We start from the raw sequence: 13,228 nt of genomic DNA, 5'->3' as shown, positions 1-13,228 counted from the left end.
ATCGTAATGCTCAGGGAGATTTTCGAAGCTCACCAATGCAACTTGAGTATCATCAAACCGTCGTCCAGTCACCCGCATAACCATGAATTCTACGTTATAGGGAGACCCAAGGACCCATCAGCAACCCCATCGGAGAGAATTGAAATATTGGGGGAAAGTAATATAGGAAATTACCTTTTAACGCCTTCATGTACGAACAAGCACATGCTGTCGGTGCCGCAATACCGACAAGGTTATATCCACCACATGATCGAGGTTGCCCGAAGCCCACTCTTCGACAGATTGGAGAATAATCACTGTTTGTGGAACCTAGAGTTAGGGGACGCCTACACTCCCACTGAGATAAGGCCCCACTTCTCTCATCCGATACATCTCACTAATGTGTTGTGTATGATCCTTCAAATCGAGCAAGATTCCCAATTATCCGAATTATTCGAATATCCGCCAATATTTTTATCCGAAAATATTCGAATAATTCAAGTGAAATTATCCGGATAATTTCTATAAATGTTATTTTTTATTTATAAGTAATATATTTAATAGCTAGACGTCACTGAAACCAATTTCGATCAATTCTTAATACGGATAATGTTTATTGCTAACAAGTTAATACCTATTTATTTTCAAAATCAAACTATTCTATTAATTGGATGGTTTAAAAACAGAAAAAGGTTCAATTATTGTTTTTTAATATGAAAACGTTACCCCAACCTACTATCATTACTGCTAATAGATAAAGTGAAGTTATCTGTAAAACCGAACTTAATAATGAGATTTATACCTAGATTTCCTGGTCCCTTTTTTTTGAAATTGAAATTTAGCGCCTCATTCCGAATTTAGCTGCTATCAGTTCCATAGCAATTTACGCCAGAATTCCCTCCACTTCACTAAGAAATATAAGGTATTTTTCTTTTAAGTCCTTAGTTACACGCATACACAAAAATCGGTCTAATTACTACTTATACTTTGAAATCTTAGTCGATCTACTGATTACCTTGGAAAGTAAAACCTATCAAATCGCTGCCGAGCAATTTGAGGCGTTTTGGATTTGAATATTTAAATAAGTTCGCATTTGTACCTCCTCCTTCTTCATTCTTTTAAATTTGATGTCTTGTATATTTTATGTTGGTGGTACAATAAAGAATTTACTTACTTACTTATTTATCACCTCTCCCCTTCAATTGGTACTTTGGTACCAGCCACTCTGCAACTAAGGTCTAAAATGATCCACACCTGGATAGGAAGTGTCTTCGACTAATTGGTCTTCTCTTTTTTTGGTTATTCTGTTTTGAACGAGTACCTATATCTTTGCTCATTCCTGTTCGAAGACCCTAACCAGGACGCTTTTGTTTAGAGCCGTTTAGAGTTTTCAACTTTTTATATTAAGTATCTGATCCGGTCCAAGATGGCATCTGGCACGGGCGTAGGCATTTAATGCAAATGACTAGTGACTACAGTGGTAGTATCAGCATGGGCAATTATGCCACTGTCTTCCAAGGCGAGAGCCCGAGAAATGCGCAATAATTACCTGTGTACATAAGAATATAGTTAGACAAACCCAAGGAAAGAATATCTATATACTCAGCGACAGTCAGGCGGCACTCAAAGCCTTCACATCGCCCAGAGTTTACTCTAGACTGATATTAAACGGCATCCAAGCTCTTAACAAGCTTGGAAGGCAAAACAAGGTGCAACTGGTATGGGTACCGGGGCACGAAGGCTTCATTGGCAATGAAAATGCTGATGAACTTGCCAAGGCCAGATCTAAAGACAACTGCTTAGGTCCGGAACCTTTTGTGGGCCTTTTACAAGGAACCATTAAAACGGCTATGAAAGACCAAACAAAGGCTAATCACCAAAAAGAGTGGGATGCCCTGGTAGGTCTGAAGCATTCAAAGCTCTTTATGCGGAGGGTAGACTCTGGATGGAGCAAAAAGTTAGGAAAGCTAGGCAAAAGACAACTCCAAATTATAACAGGGGTGTTCACAGGCCATTACGGGATCAAAGGAATTTTGGTCAAGATGGGACACGCTGACTACACTGATTGTCGCATGTGCGGCGAAGAGAAAGAGACCGTCAGACATCTAATGTGTGAATGTCACGCCATCGCCAGACAAAGAATTAAGAACTCTGGAGCATGCTACCTAGTACCAAAGGACATCAGAGAGCTACCCATGAGCCTCATCATCCGATACGTGGAGATGGTCGAGAAGCTTCTGAATAGCTGAAGGATCTTAGGATCGAAGGGGGTAATTGCACAAAAGATCCCGATGGGTCGAAGTGTATCCGGAAGCGGCCCCCGCAGATTTAAGATGAGTATCCGATCCGATCGAGCGAAGGACCGACTCCTATACATTCTCGAAATCATTCGAGGCGCCATCTTTGATTTTTGCCTTTGACCTCTTTCCTACATCCGATATCGGATCGGATAATATGATAACGCTGTATAGCCCTATAACCATCATCATATCCAATGATGTTGTCTCACGTTCCACTCTACACAAGCCATCCTCTCTACCATCCATTTCCAAGGTAAAGATGTTGTCAGAAAAACTTCTCCTTATACCTAACACCTAACTAATCACTACTACTGTCTTATATCAACAGCTCACTATCTGATTGCAAGATTCTAGTCATAGAAGTAAATATAGAGAGCTAGGTGTGTTTTAATTTCTACAGTTTGCTGATTTACACTAAAAATAAATAAAATATGTAGGTAAATTTCGCATTATGGCGCTCATCTATCTCAGCCGTTATCAATTCCACGCTTATACGCACCTGGAACATTAATTTTGTTCCATTTAATAAATTATCCGAAATTATCCGAATTATTCGAATATTCGAATAATAAAAATTGTATTATCCGAATTATTCGAATATTAAAAACCCGTCGGATAATGCAAACTCTAATTACATGGCGACTGTAAGAGAATGTCAAGGTACGGGCGCCAGGGTATCAGCAAAAATGCATAAAATCTGAATAGGTGTGTTTACTGTCACGGTAAAAAATGTAATGCGAATACACAAATTCTTATGGTTAATTACAACTAGGTTGTGTGGGAGATTTTGATGCGTATGCAAAATGACGGTCTACTTTTGGACAAAGTCCAGATGCATCAGTTGCATTAAGATGTTGTTTTGGGTCAGAGTGCATATGCATTGTTGCAAAAAATGTACATCTTTGTACAGCGACCCTTGCCACTTGAACCAGTGAAGAATCTTCAAATACGCAGTCAGATCAATTGCAAACAGGACCAATAACTAATCTTCAAGATATCAAGACTCCGAAGAACCAGAAGCAGAAAGAAAATTCAAAATTAAATATGGCACCAGCACCAGTGACAGTAAACATCACCATGGAAGGAGAGGACATTTCACTCGAGAAGCCAGTGGAATATAACCAGTCGTTGCGGATAACCCTAGACAGCGACGGAAACCGAACAGTGGAACTAACGATTAACGCAGCGGTCACCGTGGCAATCTAAGCGCCACCGAATCAACCACGAGCCATCACAGTATCAAGCAACACGACGACAGCGCGGCCAGCCTACCAAGACCCGCCGACACACCAGAGGCGAGCAGGCCAAGGGAACCCTCCAGCCTGCCAGGACCAGGCGAGCCAGGCTCCAACGGCCCCGTCGCAGCCCCCGCGGACCATCGTGCGACCGATAGCCACCGTGGCACCAATGCCACCACGGGCCGCACAACTGCCTCAAACGACGGCACAGGAAATCCCGCCGCTCAGCACACCAGCACAGACCACGCCGTTTACAAGGGCACGTAGTCTGCATCAGCATCGGCACAGCGAACCAGTCAGGTACCCACCAGTGACCGTTCAACCGCCACCATACCCACCACTCCGCCAACCCTGTACAGTATCAAGAGAACGTGGATGGAGTATATTATTTTTCCCCTTTCTTTTTCTAAATTTGAAGGTTGCCGCCAACCCATTACTGTTAACAAAATTTCATAAGCTCCAATTTTAAAAGAAAAAAAAAGAAATGTAAATCATAATCAGAATAATCTTAACTCCCTTACTATTGTTTTTGCAACATAACTTCTCTTTTAACCGTACATGGTTAAATAATTTATAGTCATATTCTAAATTATAAATTGTAAGTGTCGAATCTAGTCCAAGTAAACAGCTTACGAAATTGCACGCGCCGACGGCAGCGCACGTTCCGCGCGTCAGCATAATTTTTCTAGGTCGCGAGTTATCGCCACCACTTTACGATATTTTAATTATCCAATGAATGAAATTTGATACCAACAATAAAATAATTACAAACTTCATTCAATAAAATTATTTTATTGCAATTAATAACTTAACTAGTACTACTTAACTACGTTTAGACTGATCACCTGATTGTAGTGAATGTAGAATTTATTTACTTTCTTAAATTAAAAAAAAAAAAAAAAAACAACTTATTTTACCAGGCATATAGTGAATATTAGCTAGCGGTACTAATATATGAGTAAGATAGGTTAGCGTTGCGTAACTAGTCCTTTTTGTTAGATAAAATCAACAATTTGGAGACGGGATGTCTTAAATAGTTACTGCAAACGTGGAGGCACACCAAGTTGTGTGACCTCATACAGCTAGAACACAAGTCCTTCATACTTGATCATGGTGAGAATAACCGTATTCCTCCGTGAAAGATGTAGGAGACCTTTGTTGTCTTAATGTAGATGTGCCTAGGTACAGTACAGGATATCCCTAAAGGATGGGCCTGATAAGCCGTGTTTATGTCATAGGGTGATCAGACCCTCGGGAACGATTCCCATGTATTAAGTATAGGGTACGCAGAGGCGCGTAGCCCAAATTATTATTGTTAGGAGTATAGGACTCCGATTTATTATTAGGAGTATTGGACTCCAACCGGCATTAATTTTAATATATATATATATATTTTTTTTTAAAGTACCGATATTATTAAACTTCTGGAATGATTTCATGTATACGAGTGCATGGATATTTTTTTTTTAAAGCGATAACGCTTCTTTAATTCGCCTGAGTATAGAAATAATGACATAATTGAAGTTGGAAATACACTTTTAACAATGAATTACAAACACTAGTTTTGATATTGATTTTTACGAATTTTATTTTGCAACAAGGAAATAAATTAATAACACTATTAAGGACTACGACACTATTAGGACATTACAAGGAGCAAATAATTAATGTAAATACATTTATCTCAAATTACTATACCCAGTTTAACCTTATTTTACAATACTTTGATTTCAGAAAAAATTGTAAACTAAGTAACATGCGTTTAAATTTTTTCTTCTGCCACCCCGGCGGTGAAGGGACTTTCGGGGGAGGTGTAATGGCATATTAGCCACTTTCTATGTTTAGCAGTAACACAACGGTTTACTGCGACATAACGCATATTGCTTGGTCAGCGGCAACCGACACATGTATATATAGGCATGTTTTATTAAATAAACCGCTTCATATACGACTCATACTTTGCCTATGAATCAACCATCCTCAACTGTCCTCTAATATTACATGTAGGGTTTGCAATCCGGATATTCGAATATCCGGATTGTGATATGTGAACAAGTCACAGTCGTAGATATCGACTCTCTCCGCCCGAGAGATAAGAGCAACTGCATCGTAGCTAAGACATCGAATTTGTTGAGAACAGAAAAAGCAGCAGCAATGAAGCAAAGAGGCCCGTACTCTCCGTACCTAGGATCCTCGACCCCGGAAAAGATAATGAAGCCCAAGCTGTCAGTGATCAGCCCTAACCCAGCAGTTAAATCAGTAATGAAATTGTATTACATACAATCCTATTTAGAGAGGATGAACCCTCAGAGTAATTTAATAGATTTGATTAAGCAGATGATTGCGAACAAACTGGCAGGGCTGCCTGAGATTTTCTCAACAGAGCCTATATCAAGATGGTGCGGGATTAACTATGGTGGTAGTTACGAACACCGTTTTAGAGCCTCATCCCAGAAGCGTTCGGCCTTGTATGCACTCTCGACAACATTGGCGACCCATATAAGCATAAACACAAATCAGTTGGGGCAGGCACTCAGAGGTCAGGAAGATTACAACTTATTTTTCCAGGAGCTTTTCCTTTACATCCAAAACTATGCCGCCGAAGCAGCTACCTGTGATGCTCGAATTCCAGAAGAGTACGGTGTTCCGCTTATGTGTCCGCAATGTACCTACTTGATCACAGACCCGCAAGTCCAGATGGAGCGTAGTCCGAACATAGGAGTAGCAAGAGAAATTGAGTACAATCCTTGCTATTTACTAGATGGTGATAGAGAAAGAAACATCCGGGACTGTGTTGCAGCTATGTCAGTTGACCTGGGACGTAAATTGGCCAACACGCTAGACAGACATACAGATGTTCACGATGAGAAAGAGTCAATAGGCCTGAGCAAAACTAATGACTGCACTGACAGGCTTGCGAGTAACTTGATGACAGAGTTTCGCTCAGCGAGCCTACCTTACTTGATCGTAGGATTAATGCAAGGAAGTGTCGACTTGACAAACTACCTTCATGGCAAAACATTTGTCTATCCGAAGGGAATGTTTGACCATTTAGCCTATCTAATATTAAATGGCGGTCGCGAGAATGAAGTCATTAGGTGGCTCCAAATTCCACCTTTAAAGCATGCAATATTTACCCAACCTAGGAGTCTATCCGGAGTCTTGGCGGAATCTGTCAAGAAACACATAACAGAACACGCGCGTGACTACTATGAGGCAACCTTGACGATATTCTTTGCTTCAGACACTCTTGGGTATCAGCAACACGTTTGGAACTTATATTTAAAGAAATACTTGGATATGACAACGACGATGAGCAAATTCGAAAAAGCAGGAGCTCTATCCGTCACACGCGTTCACGAGCAGGGAGCAAGGCGATGGCTTGACCTGTGCCCTGTAGTGGCACTGAATGGGTATTCAAACTTCTACGGGTTCGACCAGGCAATTGCAATCCTGGTCTGGCGAGACCTGAAGGGTGAGTTCACTGAGCATCTTTCACCTGCACTGCCTCTTGCTGATACGATCGACCAGAAGCTGTCTACCAAGGCAAACATATCTCGCTTGACGTCAGGGTTTCTCGCTTACCCGGCAAGGAAATCACCATGCTATGCCTTTAGTGAATCAATTCTGAGACGAACAGGGAGCGACAAGTCACCCCTCTGGACACGATATATTCACCACATTACTCGACCAATAGGTAGGATTAGCACAGCTGCTTCTAAACTTCATGAAACTTTGGGCTGCATTAATCCTGTTCTAACTCATACAAGAGATATCGTCATCACGCTGGCGGAAGGGTCAGGAGGGATATTGTCTTACTTGGCACATCTTTTTCCTGTGGCCTCCCTGATATATAACACCCTCCAAGACGAGACGGTGGAAATCAAAGAGAATATACTAAATGTATCCCCTCCGTCCTTAATGGGGGATGTGTGCAATCCCATGAATCGTCTAGTTGGCATTACAGAAACGTGCATGGGTGCCACTGATATCACAGAGATCGGGTTTGTTAGCAAGTTCAAGGACTTAATCGCACGACTGAACGGAAACATAATGGTATTTTGTATGGATGCGGAGACGAAAACCGACACAGACAACTATGATAAGATATTACTCTACTTGCCAATCGTAAGGCCATATCTGCATGCAGAGGGCACCTTTGTTAACAAGATGTTCCTTCGACACCCGTATCAGATCGTAATGCTCAGGGAGATTTTCGAAGCTCACCAATGCAACTTGAGTATCATCAAACCGTCGTCCAGTCACCCGCATAACCATGAATTCTACGTTATAGGGAGACCCAAGGACCCATCAGCAACCCCATCGGAGAGAATTGAAATATTGGGGGAAAGTAATATAGGAAATTACCTTTTAACGCCTTCATGTACGAACAAGCACATGCTGTCGGTGCCGCAATACCGACAAGGTTATATCCACCACATGATCGAGGTTGCCCGAAGCCCACTCTTCGACAGATTGGAGAATAATCACTGTTTGTGGAACCTAGAGTTAGGGGACGCCTACACTCCCACTGAGATAAGGCCCCACTTCTCTCATCCGATACATCTCACTAATGTGTTGTGTATGATCCTTCAAATCGAGCAAGATTCCCAATTATCCGAATTATTCGAATATCCGCCAATATTTTTATCCGAAAATATTCGAATAATTCAAGTGAAATTATCCGGATAATTTCTATAAATGTTATTTTTTATTTATAAGTAATATATTTAATAGCTAGACGTCACTGAAACCAATTTCGATCAATTCTTAATACGGATAATGTTTATTGCTAACAAGTTAATACCTATTTATTTTCAAAATCAAACTATTCTATTAATTGGATGGTTTAAAAACAGAAAAAGGTTCAATTATTGTTTTTTAATATGAAAACGTTACCCCAACCTACTATCATTACTGCTAATAGATAAAGTGAAGTTATCTGTAAAACCGAACTTAATAATGAGATTTATACCTAGATTTCCTGGTCCCTTTTTTTTGAAATTGAAATTTAGCGCCTCATTCCGAATTTAGCTGCTATCAGTTCCATAGCAATTTACGCCAGAATTCCCTCCACTTCACTAAGAAATATAAGGTATTTTTCTTTTAAGTCCTTAGTTACACGCATACACAAAAATCGGTCTAATTACTACTTATACTTTGAAATCTTAGTCGATCTACTGATTACCTTGGAAAGTAAAACCTATCAAATCGCTGCCGAGCAATTTGAGGCGTTTTGGATTTGAATATTTAAATAAGTTCGCATTTGTACCTCCTCCTTCTTCATTCTTTTAAATTTGATGTCTTGTATATTTTATGTTGGTGGTACAATAAAGAATTTACTTACTTACTTATTTATCACCTCTCCCCTTCAATTGGTACTTTGGTACCAGCCACTCTGCAACTAAGGTCTAAAATGATCCACACCTGGATAGGAAGTGTCTTCGACTAATTGGTCTTCTCTTTTTTTGGTTATTCTGTTTTGAACGAGTACCTATATCTTTGCTCATTCCTGTTCGAAGACCCTAACCAGGACGCTTTTGTTTAGAGCCGTTTAGAGTTTTCAACTTTTTATATTAAGTATCTGATCCGGTCCAAGATGGCATCTGGCACGGGCGTAGGCATTTAATGCAAATGACTAGTGACTACAGTGGTAGTATCAGCATGGGCAATTATGCCACTGTCTTCCAAGGCGAGAGCCCGAGAAATGCGCAATAATTACCTGTGTACATAAGAATATAGTTAGACAAACCCAAGGAAAGAATATCTATATACTCAGCGACAGTCAGGCGGCACTCAAAGCCTTCACATCGCCCAGAGTTTACTCTAGACTGATATTAAACGGCATCCAAGCTCTTAACAAGCTTGGAAGGCAAAACAAGGTGCAACTGGTATGGGTACCGGGGCACGAAGGCTTCATTGGCAATGAAAATGCTGATGAACTTGCCAAGGCCAGATCTAAAGACAACTGCTTAGGTCCGGAACCTTTTGTGGGCCTTTTACAAGGAACCATTAAAACGGCTATGAAAGACCAAACAAAGGCTAATCACCAAAAAGAGTGGGATGCCCTGGTAGGTCTGAAGCATTCAAAGCTCTTTATGCGGAGGGTAGACTCTGGATGGAGCAAAAAGTTAGGAAAGCTAGGCAAAAGACAACTCCAAATTATAACAGGGGTGTTCACAGGCCATTACGGGATCAAAGGAATTTTGGTCAAGATGGGACACGCTGACTACACTGATTGTCGCATGTGCGGCGAAGAGAAAGAGACCGTCAGACATCTAATGTGTGAATGTCACGCCATCGCCAGACAAAGAATTAAGAACTCTGGAGCATGCTACCTAGTACCAAAGGACATCAGAGAGCTACCCATGAGCCTCATCATCCGATACGTGGAGATGGTCGAGAAGCTTCTGAATAGCTGAAGGATCTTAGGATCGAAGGGGGTAATTGCACAAAAGATCCCGATGGGTCGAAGTGTATCCGGAAGCGGCCCCCGCAGATTTAAGATGAGTATCCGATCCGATCGAGCGAAGGACCGACTCCTATACATTCTCGAAATCATTCGAGGCGCCATCTTTGATTTTTGCCTTTGACCTCTTTCCTACATCCGATATCGGATCGGATAATATGATAACGCTGTATAGCCCTATAACCATCATCATATCCAATGATGTTGTCTCACGTTCCACTCTACACAAGCCATCCTCTCTACCATCCATTTCCAAGGTAAAGGTGTTGTCAGAAAAACTTCTCCTTATACCTAACACCTAACTAATCACTACTACTGTCTTATATCAACAGCTCACTATCTGATTGCAAGATTCTAGTCATAGAAGTAAATATAGAGAGCTAGGTGTGTTTTAATTTCTACAGTTTGCTGATTTACACTAAAAATAAATAAAATATGTAGGTAAATTTCGCATTATGGCGCTCATCTATCTCAGCCGTTATCAATTCCACGCTTATACGCACCTGGAACATTAATTTTGTTCCATTTAATAAATTATCCGAAATTATCCGAATTATTCGAATATTCGAATAATAAAAATTGTATTATCCGAATTATTCGAATATTAAAAACCCGTCGGATAATGCAAACTCTAGTTGCAACCAGGCTAGCAAGGACTGGCTTATGAACGAAGTACCAAAGGCGAAGCCGTGGCCGGAGGCGACACTCTGTTTTCCCAGAGGGTGAGCTGCCCAAACCAGCTACGGCGCGGCGGTCACCTTCATTCCGGAGTCCGAGGCGTCCTCAATAGATGCCTGGGTACTGCTCAGAAGTTTGGCCTGAACACGGAGCTCTGGAAGGTGTTAGGGGAGAAGGCTGAGCAGGGTGGCAGGGTCGCCACCTGTGCCCTGGATGAGCCTTCTGCCGAAGCTCTTAAAGCCAATGGCGGAGAAGAATATAGGTACAACTTTAGGTTAGGTATATTGTAAGAGGATCCTTGCGCATACATGGGTTGTAATGTAAGATAACTCCTATATAAGGCTCGCAAAGCGGCCATATATATGGTATGGAATATATATAGGATTGTTTCAGTTCTCTGAAAATACTTTGAGGAACTATTACTACCCGGAAAATCAAGGTGAATACTGGTTTCAAAGGTAAGCAAACCCTCGCAAATAAACGTTCGGGAAATGATATTGACAGCTCCTTTGAACAACTTAATAAGCAATGTAAAACTTTGAAACAGTCTTCGAATGTAAGCAAAAGTTCACTAGAAAGGGTTGCTAACTTATTATCCGGGCAATGCGACGGGAGTATGGTAAGCATCTCCTTTTCACCTTTTTTTTCACTACAAACTCATGGTTCTTCACAGAGATAGTCGTAGAATAATTTAGTAGGTACCTAATTCGAAGCAAAGAATATAAACATCTGGAAAGTGTTACATTCACTTTTGGACACGTAAATTAGATGACGTTAGACAACTTAGTTCTTTTGAAATGAGTTTCTTATGGTAATTTTCTTATGTTTTGGTCTACTAGGTACGTGACTAAATCGTGGTTCACGCAACATCAAGCCACCCAAAAAAGCTTAAACGTGCCAGTTTTGAAGTAAATATAACTATTAAATTTATCAACGAACGGCTTTGCTGCGAATTAGATATTAGGTGAGAGTCACTGCGCGGCATGTTTGTCTCTCGAGATAAAAAGCACTCCCGCAAGGCGAGAGCATTCACATTCCATATTCCAACCTCACAGTTACGCTGCCCATCCATATCCCGGCCGTCCGTACATAACGCCTCTGTCCCAATTTTGATAAGTTGGGAATAAATCGACTAACTATAAGTTTCGTCTGATTTCTCACCTCAAGCAACAGCTGCCAGGGATTTAACAAAAGAATGAGAGTTTATGGTTTATGGTGGTGTTCATTAGTATTTGCAATAAATAGATAAGGGGTACATTTTATATTTTAGTTCATCTTGAGCTTATTAACCGCTAACATATACGACCATAAACCATGGACAGTCTTATTACGAACTTGGACTTGTTTGTTATCCTAAAATCTCAAGGTTCTAGTTTTAATCGCGAAGCTTTGTTTGATATTGTGCTTACTAAATCAAAGCTTCACACCTTGAAAGAATTTTGCCGAAGATTTACAAGAGCTGCTACTGACAGATGGAAGAAAAGCCAACGGAACACAGAAAAATTTAGAATAATGTATGGATCTTGGTTAGAAGCATATATTGACTGGCCAAGTTGTTTTTATCTTCAGTTGGATCTTCAGTCAATCCAAGCAGTCATTAGCAGTGATCTCATTCCTCATACACCAAGCACATCTTCAAAATGGAACCATGACGCGATTGAAACGTAAACCATTTGAAGACCTCGGAACGAAGCAGAAAAAAAAACAGATGCAGCGATCTAAGCGTTGAAAACACAGACGAAGTGGTGTTTTCAGCTGTAAGGCTTTTGAAAGAAGATGGTAGGGGTGAAATGGCATCAGTAATAGAATATATTGGGTTGGCACAAAAGTAATGACACACTCTACAAAACTCTATTCATTTCCTTTCTTAAGTTAATTGTTTTCGATAATATTCTAGTATGTTGTAGAACATTCTAGGTACTTCTAATGTGAGGGTATATAAAGCCGCCCTCGTGATTGGTTTAGTTAGATTGAAATAAAATGGACGAGCGACAAGTTCGAACACTTTACTTATACGAGCACTTATTAGGCCACAGTGCGCGGGCTGCGGCTGACAATATCAAGACTGCATTGGGCGCTGGAAGTACAAGCCATGCCACGGTGTCCAGATGGTTTGACCGTTTTAAATCAGGAGACAGGAGCCTTGAAAGTCAGTCACGCTCAGGGCGACCGCCTGCATTCAATGATGACGATTTACGCCGCGAACTACAGTCGAATCCTGATGCTACTACTCGTGAATTAGCGGAAGCACTTAACTGCAGTCACCACGCTGTGGAATACCATCTGCATGAGCTTGGGTATCGAAAAGTTTTGGCTCGATGGGTACCGCACATCCTTACCGATGCCAGTCGTGCAGTCCGTGTCGCCATCTGTCAATCACTTTTGCTGCGACCCCGATGTATAGAGTTTTTGACTGATCTGGTTACGGGAGATGAATCATGGATTTATTATGAGAACGATACACGTCGTGCTTTTTGGCTGCCTCGAGAAGAAATGCCAGCAACTCAACCGAAGCTGAGTCAAAAGAACCGCTTAAAAGTTTTGCTTTGTTGTTTCTGGGACTC

Source organism: Leguminivora glycinivorella, chromosome 18 (assembly GCF_023078275.1).
Source record: "Leguminivora glycinivorella isolate SPB_JAAS2020 chromosome 18, LegGlyc_1.1, whole genome shotgun sequence".
NCBI classification, from domain to species: Eukaryota; Metazoa; Arthropoda; class Insecta; order Lepidoptera; family Tortricidae; genus Leguminivora; species Leguminivora glycinivorella.
This window is presented reverse-complemented; position numbering follows the sequence as displayed.